Source organism: Notamacropus eugenii, chromosome 1 (genome assembly GCF_028372415.1).
Source record: "Notamacropus eugenii isolate mMacEug1 chromosome 1, mMacEug1.pri_v2, whole genome shotgun sequence".
NCBI classification, from domain to species: domain Eukaryota; kingdom Metazoa; phylum Chordata; class Mammalia; order Diprotodontia; family Macropodidae; genus Notamacropus; species Notamacropus eugenii.
In genome coordinates, this window is record NC_092872.1 from 387,291,196 (window position 1) to 387,312,808 (window position 21,613).

At 37.6% G+C, this 21,613-nt stretch overlaps 1 long non-coding RNA gene across 2 annotated transcripts in view; it reads left to right on the forward strand.

The window, feature by feature from the left end:
• The window catches only part of LOC140518573 (uncharacterized), a 229,979-nt gene extending 210,133 nt beyond the window's left edge, over nucleotides 1-19,846 (forward strand). For both annotated transcript variants that reach the window (XR_011971955.1, XR_011971956.1), the window contains exon 3: nucleotides 15,968-19,846. This is a non-coding gene — a long non-coding RNA (uncharacterized lncRNA). The remainder of the gene's footprint in view (nucleotides 1-15,967) is intronic.
• Nucleotides 19,847-21,613: the final 1,767 nt, after the last annotated feature.

Below are 21,613 nucleotides of genomic sequence, written 5' to 3' on the forward strand. Positions count from 1 at the left end.
AGCATCAGCAGCATCTTGTGATAATCCACTATGAATGACTCAGTTCTTCTCAGTAGCTCTTATACCAAGACAAGTACAAAGAACTAATGAGGGAAAGTACTATCCATATCCAGTTAAATAACTGATGAACTCTGAATGCAGACTGAAGCATACTTTTTTCACTTACTTTCTTCCTTTTTGTATTTTTTTTTCCTTTTGATCTGTTTCTTCTTTCCCAACTGTGACTGATATGGAAATACATTCTACATGATAGCACAGGTATAACCTATATCAAATTGCTGACCCTTTGAGGAAGAAAGGAGGGGAGGAAGGCAGGGAGAAAAATTTGGAACTCAAAATCTTGTAAAAATGAATGGTAAAATGGTCTTGACATGCAACTGGGAAAAAATATACTATTAAAAAAGAAGAAATAGACAAACTTAAAAAATTTAGTGACAATTTTGAGGTCTTGTGTTTTCCCTCATTTTACTATTGAGGTCATCGCATGAATTGGTCTCCTGGTCCGGCTCATTTCACTTTGGATCAGTTCACATAAATCTCCTGATATTTTCCTAAATCCATCGTGTTTACCACTTTTTATGGCTCAAAAATATTTCAATATAATCATGTGCCACAATTTGATGAGCTATTCTACGTTTGATGGAATACGCACATGCGTACACATATACACATGTATATATACAAGTATGTATGCATACTTGAACATATAGATGCTCTCCCTCTATCCTTAATCTTTTTGCTTAATGCTATTGCTTGATTAAAGTGTCTGTATAGGTTAATGACTTTAGGGGTATAGTTCCAAATTGTTGAGCCAATTCATAATTCTTTCAACAGGACATAATTGTGCTTGTCCTGTATTTTCATTTAGTCATTTCAGTTGTGTCTGACTCTTCATGACTCCATTTGGGGTTTTCTTGTCAAAGACACTGGAATGGTTTGCCATTTCCTTCTCCAGTTCATTTTACATATAAGCAGCTGAGCCAAACAAGGTTAAATGACTTGCCCGGGGTCACATAGCTAGTAAGTGTCTGAGGCAGGATTTGAACTCATGAGGATGTCTTCCTGATTGTAAGCCCAAATACTCTACTTTCCTCCTATAACCCTTCCATAAATTTGTATTTTCCTCTTTTTTCATCTTTTCCAAACTGATGTTATGTGTGATAGAACCTCAGAAATTATTTAAATGTGTACTTCATTATTGGTTTAGAGCACTTTTCATGTAGTTGCTGATAATTTGTAATTCTTCATTTGAGAGGTGTCTGCTCACTTTATTTGATGATTTATCTATTTGGCTAATGACTGTTGTTTGTATATATTTATATGAATTTTTTATTCAAGATGGCTACTAGACCTGTATGTGAGGAATTTTCTAGGATTTCCTGCCCCTCCCCACCCTGCTCAGTTAATGATTTTTCATCTAATTCTAGTTGCATACATTTTATGTATGCAAAAGCTTTATAGTTTTGTATAATCAAAATTGTCTTTTTACATTTTATTATCACCTCAATCTCTTGTTCAGATAAGAATTCTCCCCCTAGCCCTAGTTGTGAAAGATACGCTAAATCTGTAAATTAATTTAGGCAGTGTCATCATTTATATTGGCAAAGCTCAACCACAAGAAATCAGTCATTAAATCTTCAATCATTAATCTTCCTTTATAAAAAAATGTTTGATATCATATAGGTCACAATGGTATTTTGGTATGTGAATGCACAGATGTTATATACATTCTGTAATTATTTTCAGTGAAATTTCTTTTTCTATCTCTTCCTTCTGGGTTTGTTAATAATACACAGAATGAAGAATACACAGGTGAAGATTACAGGTCCCTTCTCAAAATAAAATTCTGAAGTCCCCCAAATTCGGAAACTATTCTAGTAATTCAATCTGTTGGTAATGAAGGCCTCCACTAGGTTAGTGACAGTGGGAACTGAGAGTAGAGAAAGGGTGTAAGAGAAATTGGAAAGGTGGAATCAACAGCACTTAATTCTTTTTTTTTAAAGTAATATTTTATTTTTTCCCCAGTTACATGTAAAGACAATTTTTACCATTGATTTTTAAAAAAAAATATAAGTTCCAAATTTTTTCCTTCCCATGCCTCTCCCCTCCCTAGATGGTAAGTAATTTGATATAGGCTATGCAAGTTCAATCATGCAAAACATTTTTACCATATTAGTTATGTTGTGAAATAAGAAACAGACCCAAAGGGGAAAAACCATAAAAAAGTGAAGAAAGTAAAAAAATAGCATGCTTTAGTTTGCATTCAAACTCCATCAGTTCTTTCTCTGGAGGTGGATACTATTTTGTCAGCATGAGTCCTTTGGAATTGTAAAAGATCTTTGTATTGGTGAGAATAAAGTCATTCACGGTTGATCATTGTACAGTATTGCTGTTACCATGTACAATGTTCTCCTTATTCTGCTTACTTCACTTTGTATCAGTTCATGTAAACCTTTTTAAGTTTTTCTGAAATTAGCCTGCTCATCATTTCTTATAGCACAATAATATTCCATTACATGTACATATCACAGCTTGTTCAGCCATTCCCCAATTGATGGGCATCCCTTCAATTTCCAATTCTTTGCCACCACAGAAAAAGCTGCTGTAAATATTTTTGCACGTGTAGGTCCTTTCCTCATTTTTACTATCTCTTTGTGATATAGACCTAGTAGTGGTATTATTGGATCAAAGCATATGCCCATGTTCTGATTTCTTGTCCCTTTGATGGAAAATATTCTTTTTTACATCCTAAATTTTAATATTTTAGTTTTTCACCAAACTGATGTAAAAACAAAAGGTTTGTCTTTGGGCATAGTTCCAAATTGCTCTCTAGATTGGTTGAATCAATTCATAACTCCACCAACAGTGCATTGGAGTCCCAATTTTTCTACATCCCCTTCAACCTTTAGTATTTTCCTTTTTTGCCATATTAGTCTATCAACTGGGCATGAGGTGGTATCTCAGAGTTGTTTTAATTTTTATTTCTCTAATTAATAGTAATTTAGAGCATTTTTTCATATGCCTATAGATAGCTTTGATTTCTTCATCTGAAAACTGCCTGTTCATATCCTTTGACCATTTATCAATTGGAGAATGATGTGTATTCTTATAAATTTGAATCAGTTCTCTACATACATGAGAAATGAGGCATTCATCAGAGACACTTCCTATAAAGATTATTTCTCAACTTTCTACTTTCTGATCTTAATTGCACTGATTTTGTTTAGTACTTGATTCTTAAGAGTGGATAGAGATGGGAAGAAACTGAAAGGTACACTCATACATGAATTCGACTAATAGTGTTTGGGGGACAGTTTTGTCACTATTATGCGCCATTCATTTGAACAGTCACTTTCCTGTCTTCCCTCACAGACCATTGGTTAGAGCACATGAGCACAAACTGGGAAAGTCTCTCTGAGGCTGAATCTGATGGTTTGGGAATCCAGAGAAACAGACATTTACGTAGTTTAATAAGCAGAAACAGTTCCTTCCAGGTGAAGGAAGTTAGATAGGTAAATGATAGGATAGAGACAGATATATGATAAATAGATAAGGCATTTATTAAGTTCTAATTATGCTCCAGGCACTGGGCTAAGCAATGTAATACAAATGCTATCAACTAGAACAGTTCCAGTCCTCTAGAAGCTTATAATCTATTGGGGGAAAACAACAAATAAAGAGCTAGAAATGGGGGGGGGGGCAGTATGTGTGCACTATGTGGCAGCCTGTCTATTCTGAGCTTTTAGTGTTTGAATCCTGATCTATCTATATCCTTATTTATTCATTCTTTAACCTCTTTCTATTCCTTGTGGAATTAGAACTTCTCAGGTACCAAGTTTGAGGTTCCTCTTCTAAGGTTTTTATTATCATTCCCTTTGCTGATCTTGCTCCCTTGACCATTTTTTCTGTTGCAACTCACCCTTAGAATTACCAGTCAGTGAAGGATGTAACGAAAGCAGAAGCATTGCTGCATGGCAGAAATGTGTAGTCCAATTCTAACCCCACTCCTCCCTATGATCATGGGCTTCCCCAATTGCTAAGCCACCTTTTCTTTGCAATCATGTCCTCCCACCCTTGTGGGTGTTAATTGCCCCCAGGAACTCCATCTCTTTAGTTAAGATGTTGTTGGTGGAGACAAAACACTCCTTTTTGGGGGGATGTTTTAGAACTTACCTTTCCTTTTAATTTTACTTTCTTTTCTATTGATGTATCACCTTGCACTCTAGGTTTTTGATTGAATTCTCTTCCTCTTTAAGTCTTTGGTGGTTTTAGCCCTCTTTTCCTCATATTATATTGTCACTCACTTTCGGATTCCTTACACCTTTGATAGAAGTATTTTTTTACATTCTAAATTTTAATATTTTTTTCACCAATTACATATAAAATAGTTTTTAACATATGTTTTTTAAAAAATTGAGTTCCAGATTCTTTTACTCCCTCCTTTACCTCAGCCTTCATTGAGAAGGCAAGTTGTTTGACATAGGTTATATATGTGCAGTCGTACAAAACATATTTCCATGTTAGTTATGTTGTGAAAGAAAACAGACAAACCCTCCCCTCCAAGAAAAAGAAAGTAAAGAAAAATTATGCTTCAATCTGATTCAGACTTCATTACTTCTTTCTTTGAAGATGGATAGCATTTTTTATCATGTCTTTCAGAATTATCTTGGATCATTGTATTGCTGAGAATAGCTGTCATTCACAGCTGATCATCATACAATATTGCTATTACTGTATACAATGTTCTGCTCATTTCACGTTGCATCAGTTCATGTAAATCTTTCTAGGTTTTTCTAAAAGCCTCCTGCTTGTCATGTCTTACAACTTTCTGATGAAAGTCATTTCCTGTAGGCTGGATCACAACACCATTTCAGTCTCTTCCCATAATTATTTTCCACCTCAGTTCCTACCCCAAGATAGCTTCTTGAAATATTTGACTGGTCCGTGATGAATTATAATCCCCTTTCATTTAGGCCTGGCACAGTCACCTACACTAGTCCCCTTCAATAGTTTCCTCTATGCTTTAATTTTCTAACCAGACTCAACCAATGTCTGGAACTTAGCTGGAAGATGGTGGAGGGAGCGTTCCAGCCAAGTTTTTAACCTAAGGGTTGGCCTAGTCGGAGGAAAGTATGGTACTCTCTAAACCTCTCTTTCTCTGCCCCCCTCTCCTATGACAGGACAAAGTTAAAATTCTTTCTTTGTTACAGCAGGACAATGAGGAAAATGTAGGGGTGGATCATGCCAGCAAAATCTTTGCAGCAACAGAGAATTCTTCAACGTTGGTGGGGAGGAAGATGTTGAATGGGTGTCTTAAGGATTAACAAGCTCCACTGTGGGTTGATAGAGCTATTGTTACCTTGTTGGATATCTTGCTTTCTTGTCCTGTAAATTGAAAGGTTCTAACTCTGGTGTATAATTTTTCTTTGGGGGATTTAAAAAGTTTGTTTATTTATTTGGGTTTTTTTTTGCTTATTTATTTATTCATTTTTGTGGAGGCAATTGGAAGTAATTGACTTGCCCAGGGTCACACAGCTAGTAGGTATCTGAGGTCTTATTTAGTTCAAGTCCTCTTGATTCCAGGGTTGGTGCTTTATCCACTGTGCCACCTAGCTTCTCTAGGGGATTTTTTTTAAAGAATTAGTGGGGACTACAGAAAATTTCTAGTCCTCTATTTTGTTGGTCTTGTGACAACTTTTCTGGGTTCCATTAGTGTGAAATTCATACAAATGAACATAGTTGGAGGTCTTGTTATATTAATAGTAGTTACTTCTATGGTATTCCCTTTGTCAGAAAATGAGTAAAGGGTGCCATCAACAGAAGCCCTTCTAGTAAAAGGCCACCAACCCTAAGAAATGCTGTAATACCCTAGCTTTTGTCAGAACTCAAACTTTCATGGTTTATATGCATCCTATGTCCATTTGTAGCTAACCTCAACATAAATCTTAGAGAGATTACTGGGATCTAGTGAAAACAGCACTCTTCAATTTTATTACATAAGCCGTGGCAGAAAAGTTGGATAAATACTTCATGAACTTAAAAATAGTATTTTAGTTTACCTAAAAAACCAAAATGCAATCTAAGTATACTATAATGTGTTAATAGAGAAGGTCCACTAATGCTGAGTCATTAATTAAATATTATAAAGCTACAATTAGGCTAACTATCCTAGGGGAAATATCCAGGAACTCGGGAAGCCCACATGATTCCCTCTAAATATGTAACATGTAGCCTTGAACCAAAGCTCTGCATTGTTGTTTAAATTTCTTATGTGGACTCTCAGTTCTTTGGTGATGAAAGCTTGCTTCCTCTCTGATGCACCTAGAGGACATCACCCTAAGGGAGTAGTACTGTGATAATTCCAAGACTCTCTTATGAGCAGTTCCAAGGTCTCATCTTCACTCCCACTCCCATTCTTTTTCCCTATAGCACTGATCTCAGCAGGATTCAATATGTTCTCCACCTCAGAGTCAGAAGTGGTCCTTCCTATCCCTGCTTCCCTCTATCAGTGTTGCCCTTTTCATCTGTGCTTTACCAGGTTCAAAAGCTGTCCCTCTGTCTTCAAGGTATGTGTCTTAAAAATCTGAAACACATATAATAGTTGTTACAATTGTTGAATTTGCATAGACAAATTTTCTTTATGCTGGGGATCCAGCTTTTCTTAAAATAATTTATTAGAGCCAGGGAATATCAGTTTTCACAATAATTTTTATTCTTTCTGTCAAGATCCTTAAAGCACCCATTGGGCTAATTCTATACATTCAGTGGGGCTTTTCTTGTCTTATTGAGAAGGATGGCCTATATATACCAAAAAGAACTGCATGCACAGGCCGACAGTCACATATGCAACCACATCAACACCCAAAACTCCCTTTTTTCCATAATTACCTTTTACCCACTTCAATCACAGGAACCCCAGATTCATTCCATTACAATCCTACTATCTGTCCCTTAATGTTCTGGGCCAGCCATAGCTCAGGCTAGTCTAATAATTCAGGCCCTAACTTGGAATAAAGTGAAATTCTTGTGGGCAATAAAATTAAAGAAAATATATTTATTCACAATATGGCAATGATATAATTGATTAAAAATAGACACCTCTCTCTTCTCTTCCTCCATACTCACCAAGGCAGCAGTGCTGGCTCATAAAGATTTGTAGTAGGGCATTGGGAATTCTCTCAAAGCCCAGGAACTCCACCTAGTCTGAGGGTTTTATGATCCTGGTTCTCCAGGCTAATCAAATCCTAAATCAGGCCTGCTTTAAGGACAACTATCCTGTCCTGTGGAACAGAGGCTATTCCTGTCACTGCTCTTTCAGACTCATACTTGTCTTGGTTGTGTTTTTTTAAATGTCATCTAAACCCAACCATCATCATTGTTGATAGCCTACTTCTAAATCAACAATAGTAAAACGAAACCAAGCTGAACCAAAAAGGAACCGTTTTAAGTGATAATTTAGCAACTAATTAAAAATAGAAATTAATTAAAAATCAACCAATTACAATTACCCACCCCAGCAAACTACCTTCCACTTATTCCCCTGCCCTAGATCTAAGAAGGTTATAAACCAGCCTAGGTAGATATTTGCTCCCTGAATCCTCTCCAAAATGTCTGGAATCAATAGAAAAGAGTAATGGTTATAGATGATGAATAAAATTCAGACCTTGGTAGATAGTATGAGTTCAATTAGATTCTCTTTTGAGGAACATAACCCAAAATGTTGCTGCTGGTCAATATGAAGAACAAATAAATCCATTTTGAAATTCACCAGTATTTATTTCCATAAGACTTGTGTTTCTCATTCATTTAATAAAGATATTTTTTTTCATATAGAGTGGATGTCTCTAGTAGGAGATTGATGGGGCAAAGATACTCAGAATGCAGAGCCAGCTGGTTGACTCACTCCTGGCAAAAGATCACCTCGAACAGATAAGCACAAGTAGGAGTGATGCCACTTTCCCAAACCTCCTCTCCTGGACAATTGGACTTGCTTCCAGCCCAGCCCTCTTAGGTCTCATCCTGGGAAGCAATTTTTATTGACAGGAGCCTGTTATCCCCACCAATGACAAACCAAGTGCCACTCACAGGGCAGACAAACCAGCCTAAATAAAGCATTAGGGCATCTGTTGGGGAAACAGGAGGCAGGCCACATGTTCCAGGCAGGTCAAACCACTACTTTGACCACCATCTCCCCTCAGACACTAATAGAGAAAGCCCAGATCCCTGAACCCAAGAACCTTGAGAAAGGCAATGCTTCCAGTTTAGTGCCCCCAGTCTTCACTCTAGGAAGCAACTCATGTATGGATGTAGCCTTGAAAACTGCTCCTACAGGAAGGATCCAAGGTCCAAGAATGTGAACCTCAGTCTCTTCATCTATAAAATGATGAACTTGCACTAGATGGTCTCTCAAGTTCCTTCTAGCTCCTAGTTTTATGGGTTTATGTGCTATGTTCTGCTATGTCCAACTGGGCTTAGTAGTAAGTTTTCTTATTTTCATCAATTCTATAGGAGCCAAAGGACTCATTAATTGGACCTTTCACTTTTAACTCTAACTTCTTTCAAGATATCTTCACCATCATCACTGTCTATGAGTAGCCTCATGTCACAAACAACAGTTAAGATTCTATAAATAACTACTAGCCAAGACCCTTCATAATCCTAACATTATAATTACTCCACCATGTTTCCCATGAGAATACCACTGAAAACTTACCATTAAACGTGCTTGTAATTGTACAACAAGAGTTTCCCTCTTCTATCATAGTAGCTGCCCAACTGAGAATGGTTTACCCCAATTTTACTACCATAAAGAATACCTATGCCAGTTCTGTTAGGGAAATGTCAGGTTGAGTCTGAAATTAATTCATATTGATTTAGAAAGGCCAATGTCTGCTTCCCCTTGTTTTTTGAATATGACCAGTGTGACATGATAGCAATCTCAGGCTGGCAGGGCTGTGCTACCTGTAATCTTGGGGGGTGGATAGTAGAGGGCAGCCCTGTTGCCATTGTGACATTTCCCAAGCAGCATGTCCCAAATACTTTAGCACCTGTTCCCCAAGCCTGTAGAACATTGATTGTTTTCATTTAGGGTTCTCAAACTACTGTCAACACTGATGGGGATAAGCCTCAGAGATTCAGTCCTGGGCTGTCTCAGGGACATCTTATCATCTTGAAGTCACCTACTGAAAGAAGACTAACATTCAGCAAATGAGGAGTGCAGCAGATGAGGGGTGTTAAGTATCACCACAATACACAATCAATTCCCATGGAGGAGAGGAAACACGAACACAATTTTCTTGGGGGAAGAGAAACACAAATGCTCACCTTCCTAAGGAGTCATTGTCCTGGGACAGAAGGATAACGATGTGATTTGGAGAAATCTCACAGAGTCCTGACGATAAGGCAACACTCTTTCCAAACCTGGGAGGTCATTTGAATCTGACTTGTCTTCTGAAGTACTCATAATTACCACAAAAATCCATAATTATATCCAGTCTGTAGCAACTCTCCTTCTTCCTCTTCCTCCTCATTACCTCCCATAGTACACCATAAATAATCTTACATAGTTCAGCCTGATACAGCTTATAGCCAACTTTTTTTTTCCTCTGTCCAGGGTGCTCACCCTGTCCCCTTAAATTGCAGCTCAAATGTTACCTTCTCCATGAAGTTTTCCCTGATTATTAAAGTTGATGAGGACCTTCTTTAAATCTCATATAGCACTTTATATTACTATCATTGCTGATGTAGTTATAGTATAATATTTTGTATTATAGCTATTTGTTTTAATGTCATGTCCCTTTTATGAACTATATTCTCCATGGATGCAGGTACCATGCTCTGTATTAACATTTCATCTTTCCCAGGTTCCCATACTGAACCCAGAGCACCATGCTTAGTAGGATTTTCATAAATATTTACTGTTGTAGTTGTTTCAAAAAGAGCACTGGAAAGTCAGGGTCCATGGATTCTATTTTCAGTTCTGCTAAATAGCTAGATGACCTTAGTTTAGCCATTTTTTCCTTCTGGGACTCAGTTTTCTCATCTATAAAATAAGCGAGTTGCATTATCAGGAGTTCTTAATGGTGTGTGTGTATGCGCGTGCATGTGTGTGTGTGTGTGTGTGTGTGTGTGTGTGTGTGTGTGTGTGTGTGTGTGTTTGATGGATCCCTTTGGCAGCCTGATGAAACTTATTGATCCCGTCTCAGAATAATGATTTTAAATAATTAAAAGAAATACTTAATTTGAGTTAGATGTTAGTAAAAATTAAGGAATACTTTTTTTTTCCTATTCAAATTCATGAACCCCCTAAAATCTCTTGATGGATCAGTGGTGGTCGTGGTGGTGGTGGTAGGCATCTATGGATACCAATTTAAAAATACTTGCATGAGAATATCTTTAAGACCCCTTACAGTTCCTTAATTCCATGTCTGTATTCTTAATGCACATTAAAAATAAGAAACAAGAAGGTAGAGTGATTGAGAAAGTTCAGAAAGCACGAGAATAAAAGGATAGCAGAAAGTCCCTGGAGTGTGGGTGGGGAGAATGTATTGGCTAATGGAGAATCATCAAATAACTTTCCCTTGGTGTTTCTCCCAAGTTGCAAGAGGCAGTCCCAAATTAGAAGAAAAATAAAAAGTCTCTGAAAAGATGCATTGTGTTCTCACTGGTAGCCTGTGCATATTTCTGATGGCAAAGATAAAAACACACAGAGAAAACTTCAGTGCACAAGGAGAGGGTTCAAAGACAAGACTGCCTACCCATTGCCCCTTGGTGTGCTCAGCTGCAAGCTTAAGTTTTACATGACTGTATGCGAGGCTGCTCAATAAAGCTAAGCCTTACTATAGCAACTGCAGCACCATGTGGAACAGTGGGACATTGGGTCACGTCTCGCATATGCTGCAGAGCTTTGCACAGAAACTGCCTTGGAATATGCAATGTGAAATTCTGTGCTTTGGCAAAGCTTCCCTGGGAGAGTGAGGGGCTGCCTAATAACCCACACCCTTTTCTTTACTGTCTTCTAGGTTCTCTTTGTTTGCTTTTCCTTTTCTGGTGTAAGGGCTTTGGGGCCACCTAGGGACTCTCTCCCCACATGGGGCAGCAGAAATCTCATACTGGACACACAAGTAAGGGATCTATCTTTGCTAGAGAGATGTCTGTTCGACATTTGACAAAGAGAGGCCAGAGCTGGCCCCAGGGAATCCGTACAGTAAGCTAAGTTTGTCTTTGGAACCCTTCTCTCTTATAGTGACTCCACCCCATCCCCAGGGATCTCTTGTATTTGGGCTGCTCATCCTCAGACCTCCCAGTGTAGTTCTCCATATAAGCCTCCTCTCTTGAGCCATTCCCATGTTTTAGGATTGTTCCTCTTGGTTCTTCCTATTATAATTTAAGAGTCATAGAACCAGAATTTTAGAGCTGAAAAGAAAACTTAGGATCATTTAGGCCTTAAAGTTTAAGGTTATCTTAGACCCAGAAAAAACAAATAAGAGGAGCAAGAAGCTATCTATGTGGTATGATTTAAGGACCTTCCTTCTATTTCCCATTTCTACCTAAGAAAGTAAATTAGTCTCTGCTTAAATGATCAAAAAATCATAAAACTAAGTTGGAAGGGACATCAATAGCCTGAAAGGGACTAACTGAATAATGTGTGACAAATGTGTGACAGATAAAATATTTGCATTTTAGTGAAGCCTTTCAATGCCAAAGTAAGTAGCTTTAATGGCAAGAATTTCAGGCATCAAGAGAGGCTTGTATTAAAATTATATTGGGTTAGAAGTACCTTTAAATGTCTTAAATCAAGTGAGGGGCTGGTTACTGGTGACACAGTAGAGAGAACATTAATGTGGAGTCAGGAAGATCTGAGTTCAAATTGGGCCTCTGACACAATGGCTATATGAACTTGGACAAGTGACTTAACCTCTTCCTGCCTCAGCTTCCTCAACTGTAAAATGGGGATATCAGCATCTACCTCACAGAGTTGTGGTGAGGACCAAATGATATAATATTTGTAAGGCATTTAGCATAGTTCCTGGCACCTGACACTTAATGAATGCTCATTCTTTTCCCCTAGTGCACCCATAGTTATGTTATTTGTAAAGTAAGTGGATAGGTTTGACTACCTCAGCACTTCCCACTTGGTGGTTTCCAAATCCCTTGCTGTGTGTATGTAGTGTGTGTGTGTGTGTGTGTGTGTGTGTGTGTGTGTGTGTGTGTGTGTGTGTGAAAGAGAGGGAGTCAGAGAGAGAGAGAGAAAGAAAGAGAGAGAGAGAGAGAGAGAGACTTGTGATGATGGTCCAGTGGTTTTACATTGAAAAAAATGAATGGAATCTTAAACAGTAAATAATTGCACAATTAAGTTACAATTATTTTTTTCCTCTGTACCAAGCAAGTTCAATTCTAAAACGGTATAGATATATTTCTATAACAATTCAAAATAGTCATAATCTTACATGAAATGGTTTTGGTGTTCATGTAGTGGTTAAAATAAATTCTTGACAACTTTTAAGTATAAAATATTCTTGAAGTTTCTCAATGTGTCATCAAATTGTTTCCAAACCACCACAAGAATTACAGATTTGAATTCAAATTGCTTCCCAACAGATGGTTAGACTCATGTACATACCTTCTTCTGTCTTCTGCATACTACACAAAACTAGCTCCTTCATTCCCGTTATCCTGTAATTATATTTCGTCTATGTAATAACATGATCATGATGTTATGAAAGTTTGCATTTTTACAGCGCAAATGTCAGACTGATTGAAAAATCATGATCACCAAGCATGTGCATTACAAACCATCTGGAAACCATCATAAGCCATCCCAAATGTTCCACAGAAATGAACTTTACATTGCCTCTCATTGTGTATTAAGGTTGTTTTCTGATTTAAACTTATCCTCCACTTATGTTACTATCCTTCTATCTATAGGATTTTCGAAATCAACTATTTAGTAACACTTCTTAGTCATTCTCTAGAATTTCTGTGAGAATGTAGTCAGAATGCCGATGAGACTGTTTCCTTACAAAGGTTAGTTTATATATAAATGTTGTTAAAAATTGAGCAAAATATGCCATTGAATTTAAGTACATTTTTCATTTAGGCAGTCTTTAGGAAGTAGAAAAGTAAATATTTCATATAATAAATTAGCTATTCATTTTTGTCAATTGATTATGTGGTTAGAAATTTTAAAAAATGAATCTTCATGTGCAAGTGAAAGTGCTTGTAAAATCCCCTTATAATTTTCCATCACTCATTTCTATGAGTATAAATTTTCATTTTATTTTTGTTTTAAATTGAAATATAAAAATAAACTCAATGCAGAATCAATTTTAAGACCATGTTTTGTCTAGTATTGGACCAAATATTGTAAACCTTTGTTCAAATAAAATGTTTAATGTTTAAGTTTGTATGTGATTGTTAATATGTTAGACATATAATTTATTTAAAATGTTATTTTTGTTCAACAAAATTTTTAAGATACAGAAACTTAATATGAAGAACTTTAGATAATGATAAGCATGAGGTCTTGCTGAAGTTCTTTTAATTCTTATTGGATGCCCTACATAAAATATTTGTAATTATTTATAATTGAAGTTTTATAATTTTACATTTACAATTTTTGTAATTGTGGAAGAAACAAAATTTTATATAATTACAAAATATAAATTTTAATTTATATTAAATTTGGGGCAAAAGTAATTTTCCCTAAATATACATTTAATGAATGAATCTAAAAGAATAAGTAACACATTAAACTATACCAAAACACATTTTTGTTTGTTCAAACAACAAAAATAGTTGAGGAACCACTGGACTATGTGGCATCTTTGACCATTCCTTCTCCATTAATCTAGATTAAATTTTACTTTACCTAAATGTAGGATTGGCACTGAAAAGGCCCATTATTTAAACTTACAGATCTATTCTTTTTGGTGCTACATGGTGTTGTTTGGTCTTTGTCAGGCCTAGAGGCCTAAGGGCTACCCAAGTCTTACCTTACCTATCGCAGGTCTTCGGCTGGCCAAACCGGATAAACGTATGAGAGAAGAGACTTTCCAGAGTCGAACAAGGGTTAGGCTTTATTCAGGGTCTTGGTTACATGTGCAGGGGGAACTCTTCCTGAGGAGAGAGGAATCTCCCAAGGAGGCAAATATCTTACAGTAAGAGAATGGAAGTGGAAGTGGAAGAGGGAGAGAGGGGAGAGGGAAGAGAGAAGAGAAGAGAGAGGGAAGAGGGGCCTTCTATCCTCTAAGGGCCCCTCAGAGCTAAGAACGCCTTCAGGCTTTCCTGACCCTACTTAAGCTCTCCCGCCGCATAGTTTGCACCTGAATATCGTGCCTGTTAGACAACAATAGGTGTGCTCAGACCCCGAGCCAATCTCAAGGGCGGGGATGCTCTCTCCCAGCACGTTTCCCACGGAAAGAGGCGGAAATGCACGAGATAGCCTGGTCTCACACCTCAATTCCCTGCTGTTCCCTGGGGGGCCTCATGAGAACTCTAAGGTTTAGAAGTCCTCACCTTTACCTGCCCGAGACTGTCCACATGGAACTGAGCTTACACCCCCAACAAGTCTTTATTATATTGAACCATCTTACTAATTCTTTCTTTGGGCTTTATTTAACCCAATTTAGACTGTTGACTTGTAGGCAAATGGAAACCATTGTTACAATTTCTATGTATCTGATAACCTTGACAATTCAGGGTGCTGCGAAGGACAGAGCTTTGTTACTATTGTTGAATCATTTGTGTCCAACTCTTTGTGACCTTTTTGGGGGTTTTCTTGGCAAAATTATTGGAATGGTTTGCCATTTTTTCTTTAACTCATTTTACAGATGAGGAACTTAAGCAAACAGGGCTAAGTGACTTACACAGGGTCACAAAGCTAGTAAGTGTCTGAGTCTGGATTTGAACTCATGAAGATGAGCCTTCCTGATTCCAAGGCCAGTGCTCTTTCCACTGTACCACCTAACAGTCCCCAAATAAAGCTTAGGCTTCACTAATACACAGAAATAATGTCCAGAATGAGTGAGGCAATAGTACTGATATCCAATGTCTATTACACACCCAGAATATTGTATTCACTTATTGAGTACATATTTTATGAAGGACATTGACAAGTTGGGTAGTCCAGAGGAGAGTAAGGACATAGAAAACTTGGTATTTAACATCAATTGAAAGGATTTGCCTCACTGGGGGAGAGAAGGCTTTTTTGGGGTGTAATTTTTGTCTTCCAATATCTGAAGGGCTGCCATGTGGGAGAGGGATAAGATTTCTTTGACTTATTTTCCTGGGTAGGAGTTATAGGTAAAAGTTTAGAGTTTAGAGAGGAAGATTTTGGCTTCATGCAATGAAAATTTCATATTAGACTATCTACAAGTAACAGTGGACTTCTTTGGGAGGAGATGTAGGAATAGGATATAGGGATATAGGGAGGAGAATCCCTATATCCAGAAGTTTTCCAGCATAGATGATCATGTATAGAGGCATTCCCGATCAGCTTTATGTTGAACAAGATGCCCTCCAAGGTCCCTTGCAGTTTGAGAGTCTATAATTTTTAGATCTTACTAATGCTTGTAACTGGTTAATATATATTGTGGAACATGGTGCTAGCTATGGTGGGGCAAGCAATGTAAAATCACAGAATGTTAGAACTTACATTAGAGTCACTTAGTGTAATCTCTTCATTTTAAAGTTGAGGAAAAGGAAGGGTTAGGGCAAACCCCTTGCCTAAGATCACCCAGTTGGTGTCAAAATCAAGTTTAGGTCACTTGACTCAGACCAATGCTCACTTTATCACACACACACACAAACACACACACACACACAGGATTTTTTCTTGTGTGGGCTGGCTAGTTTTGCTGTTTTCCACAGCCTTAGTTTTTTTATGTATCTATTATGCTTAAGCCATTGCAGTAACTCCAACAATAATAATAGCTGATTCATTCTCTCTCTCTCTCTTTCTCTGCAGTTAAAAGACTTTCAGTAAAATATGGAAGATTCCTTAATAGACTGCAAAGTCCTCCAGATGTTCCAGTTTGCAGGTAATATTGTGCTGAATGTATCAAGTCATCATATATTACAGAGCATGATAAATGAGGTCCATAATCATTCAAAAACATTTGGTCTAGTCTCATATATGAGAAAAAAAAAACCAGATGAATGAAGAATGACTTGTTCACACTCTGCTGTGCAGCTGGAAGGACAACACACAGAGCTGGTCCATCAGCATATGTATCTTGGACAAACATAGCAGAGAGATAGTGAAATTGACCTGACCTGAACAAGAGGAGGAGACATGGTTGACTTGTCTTTGGGAAACTGCTCAGCACTTTCAATGACCCTAAATTTCTCATTGAAAAAAAAAGGCCTTTTTTTTTTTTAGAATGATGATTTTTTTCCAGTAATACTGGGATGAATGAATGTATGTCAGGGAATGAATGAAAGTCAGGGAATGCCACAATCTCCAAAAGAATCAAATTTGAGGGTTACTCAAAAGACAATAGGCCCATGGAGAGTATGGTTAGGCTGCAATATACCATCAAGAAATAATTTTATAAGAACAGTGGCAAGGATGTCACTGGTGAGATGTATGATCCGACAGGAGGATGAGTTGCTATATAGAAAGAGCAAAGAATAACTGATAGAAGCTAATATGCACCAATGATATCCATATAATGTCAAGAGATCTTCAAGATCCAATGGGTTGTGTGGTTCTCCTGTAGAGATGTTACAAGAAACCATGATGAGGAGCCACATAGAAGGTAGAGGTATGATTGAGGTGTGATTTGCATTGCTAAAGAAAGGACTCACACCAGTGAAATCACGAGTCCACTACACCAAGCTAGGAAAATAATATTATTGTAAATATGATTGCATTTTTTTTAGGCTAGGAGATAAGGAGAAGTCAGCAGTAATCTGACAGACCATATCCCTCAACCTATTTTGGGATCTTATCTGTCATGTGGTAGGAAGGGTAAGTGGAAATACTTTCTGCCTTTTTGGGACATAGACCCAGATATTTCAAACCTCTCTATGGCATCAAAATAGGGAGTGGAGGCAGTGACATAGATAACTGGAAGATAAATATATATTCTATTTTATAAAAGGGGCTAACATGTAATTTGGACTCCCTGATCACTTTTTCCCTCTCTCTCTTTTCCCCCCCTCTGTTTCTTGTCAGTCTACTGTAATACCTAAACCACAGCACAACAAATTGATAATGATGATGATAGCTAGCACTTTAAAATTTGCAAAATGCTTTGCATAAAATATCTCACTTGCCCTTCACAAGAATATTGTGAGGTAGGTGCTATCACCATCCCCATTTTACAGATGAGGAAACTGTGACAGGGGTCAACAAACTACTGACCAAGGGCCAAATTCAGCCAACTGCCTGTTTTTGTGGCTAGATTTTAAAATAACACTTTATTTTAAAATTTAGAAATCATTCTTAACTGGTACAGCTTTGCAAAAATGGGGAACTACCACATTTAATCCTACAGCAGGAGTTTGCAAATCCTTAACTTAGAAAGGTCAAGTGACCTGTCCAGGGTTTCACAGTTACTAAGGGTCTGAGTTAGAATTTGAACTCACGTCTTTCTGACTCCACATCCAGCACTCTATCCACTTAGCCACTGGTCTAATAAAAATAGTTTGGCCATTTTATCCACTAAACTGTCACTCCCCGTACTGGTTGATTGTCAATAAATCAACCATGAGATATGTCATAAAGAACTGATTAGCTAGTCATATCACAGAGGTACAAGCTGTATCTCAGTGATTTAGATTCCACTTTCTACAGTTGTCCCATGGTGCTCAGAACATGATGGCTAATCCTTTTCCAGCCCACTGACTAACTTGTGCTTTGGAATACCGTGGTTAAGGAAGAGCACTGGCTCTGGAATTAGGAGGACTTGAGTTCAAATCTGATCTCAGATATTTACTAGCTATGGGACCCTGGGCAAATTTAACCCCACTGCTTCTCAAGAAGCAAAACAAAACAAAACAAAATATGTTGGTTGTAAGAGCACACAACCAAGGAAATAATTTGTAAGTTTGTCTCAAGTACATTGTCCTAAATTTTGAGACCCTGTTCACATCAACGATTCTTTTCTGAGAGGAAAGACTTAGAAGAATTCTTTTAGCAAGCTGGAATCTATGTGGTGATTGGAGAACCAAAATAATTATATGTAGTTTCCCCAACACTCCTCATAATGTATATGACATGTTTTTCTATTTAGAGGGATGATTTTTTCCAGATGCCACTAGATATAAAACTACCTAATGAGATGTCTACCAACATTGTATTTAAATTCCTATATGGTATTATCCATAGTTTCTTTTTAAATGCATTCCTTCCATGCTAAAATGTTTTCTTTGTAAGTTAAAAAATATTACATTTGGAATTTTTTTTTTTTTACTGTTTTGCATTAATTGTTTAGAAAACAGGCAATTTATTTCCAGGAAGCACTATGGGAAAAGCACTACAGGGAAAAGAGCCTGAAGACTTAGATTCAAATCTTGTCTCTGTCATTTATCAACTTGAGTGACCTTGTCAAGGCATGACACATCTCTAACCTTCACTGTTACATCTGGGAAATTCAGATATGCACAGGGCTTGTAGGGCAGAGTCTCATACAATTTCCTTTATCCAAAGTACAGTTTAGGCTGTCTTAGCATGGATTTATTATTACAAGTTCACCTATATTGGGAAACTGGTTCCCAACAACTGGGCAATACCAAGGACAGTACCCCAGTCAGGTCAATAAGTATTTATTATTGTAAGTCAAGTTAAGAAGTATTTATTATTACAAGTTCACCCATATTGGGAAACTGGCTCCCAACCACTGTGTGACTTACCAAGGACAGTACCCAAGTCAATCAATAAGTGTTTGTTATTATAAGTCAAGTTAATAAATATTTATTATTTACTATTACAGGTTCACCCATATTGGGAAACTGACTCCCAATCACTGTGTGACTTACCAAGGACAGTACCCAAGTTAAGTCAGTAAGTTTTAAATACTTCCTGTATGTCAGGCCCTGTGCAGAAGGATAGGCAGTCTGTGCCCTAAAGGAGCTTCTGTTTTAATGGGGGACAACAAGATATAAAGGGAAGCTGAAAAGGAGGGAGCTTTAAGAGAAGGCCCCCAGGCAGGAGCATAGTAGAGAAAGTTTGGAAAGTGAGGACTGGCACCTGGAATGGCACATGCTGGAAGGGATAGACAGACATTGACACAATGTGTTATTACTCATCAAGTTGTTTCCCCATGGGTCATGGTACTGGGATAGATGAGCCAAACTCCCACAATTCTCTTCTTAGGCCCTTATCATCTCCCACCTGGAGATTGTGGCAGACATCTCCTCATTGGTTTCCCTATTTCGTGTTCCCGCACTCCAGTCTGTTGTCCACACTGCTTCCAAAGTGATTTTCCTTAAATGAAGATCTGAGTGTGTGACTCCTCTGGTCAGTGAACCCCAGTCCCTTCATGTTGTTTCTAGGATAAGACATAAGCTCTGCTGTTTAGCTTTTAATACCAGGTATAAACTGGCTACAACCTTAATTGGACATCAATTTTCCTACATTTTGTTATTCAGCCAAACTGACATTTTCTTTTCTCTCACTCAGATGCTTTTGCCCTAGCCATCCCACATTTTTGGAATTCCTCCCTTCCTTACCTCTCTGCCTCAGTTTCTCTTCCTTTAAAATATAGCTCAATCCCAACTGAATGAACCCTTTCTTGTTTTCCTCCCAATTATTAATGCCTTCCCCTCAAAACTACCTTATACTTAGCTACATTATATATTTGAATTTATTTACTTGATGTATATTTTTTATATATTTCACATGTACCTGTCTTCTTCATTCAACTGTAAGCTCATTGAAAGTAGGAAGTATTTTATTCTCTACCTTTTTATCTACAACTTCTTGCATGGTGTTTGGAACATAGTAGGTGCTTATTAAATAAATGGCTAGGGAAATTTTCTAGAATGCCCAGATGATTTATCCCTAGCTTTCTGTGAGCCCTAGGGGCTTACCTGGGTCTGACTCACTCCACTAGCCACCGATTCTGCCGAAGGACATTATGACTGCAGTCACTGTGATTAGGCATTGACATCAGACATGATGATTACTCCTGCCTAAATCTCCTAACCTGAGATCACACCTACCTCCCTCCTCCATCGCACAGACTCTGGTACACATAAAGCTCAGCTGTACTCTACTTCTGATGCAGACCTTTATCAGCTGCTGGCCCTCGCAGAATCTCCTGGTCCTGGACACTTTCTTCTTCATTATGTAGGGAGAGCAATGATTTATTTGTTGCAAGACTGCATTATGAAGGTAGGATAAAGGCTGCCAGCTTCACTTGGACCTTTGGTCTTGCTCTAAGTTGATTTTTATGCAATGAGGGACATGAGGGGGCTGAAAAGAAACTTGTCCTTCTAGTTCCACATAATTTCTTTTCAGTTTTGCTAAATGGAGTGAATCTCTGGGATGTTTTGAAAATATTCAGACAAAAGAGGAGAATGACAGATGTTGGAGAGACTGTGGGAAAACAGGTAGTGCACTGTTGGTGGAACAATGAATTGGTCCAGTCATTTTGGAAAGCAATTTGGAACTATGCCCAGAAAGTTCCCAAATTGTGTACATCCTTCAACCGAATCCTACCACTACTAGGCTTATTCACCAAAGAAATAAAAGAGAAAGATCTTGATGCACAAAAATGTTTATAGAAGATCTTTTCATGGTAGCCATAACTTGGAAATTAAGAGGGTGCCTTACCTAGGGAATGGCTAAACAAAATATGGTACATGGATATAATAGAATATTATTGTGCCATAAGAAATAAAAAAATTGACAATTTTCAAAGAAAACTGGGAAGACCTTTGTGAAGTGATACAAAGTGAAAAGGGCAAAATGAGAACAATTGGTGCAAAGATAATATTATAGAGAAAAGGAACTTTGAAAACTTTAGAACTCTGACTGACAGTGATTAGAGCCATGATAAACAATGGGTCCCAAAGAATGAAGTTGAAATATGGCACATACCTCTTGACGTAGAGGTGATGAACTTAAGACACAGGAAGAGACACATTTTGGGGCATGGCTAATGTGGGACTGCTTTGCTACATTGCATAGATATGTAGTGGGGGATTATGTTTATATATTTTTAATTTGCTCAGTGATAAAAGGGGTACAGTGGGAAAGACATTAATTAAAAAAAACTCACTACTTAAAAAATAAAAATAAAGAACCTAACAAAGAAAGGACAACCAGTGGTATAACTGAGGCTGACAGGAATTTAATAACCCTAATTCATATAGGAGACAGAAATAAGTGAGTCAAAATTGATAAAATATAGTTCAGTGCCAGCAGGCTGAGTGTGACTGAGTGGGAGACAGTTTTCATCATAAAAGAGCTAAAGATGATTTCCTGAGCTACCAAGCCAAAGACCAAGAGACCTTTCCTCCTGAAGCATTATAGTGATTGAAGATCAGGAGATGCTTTTATTTCTAAATCATATGATCCTATAATCTGTGATACAGATGGAGTGAGTGTTGACTACAGTGTGGCTTTTCTACTTGGAACTGTCTGGTTTTTCAAAGGGAAGCT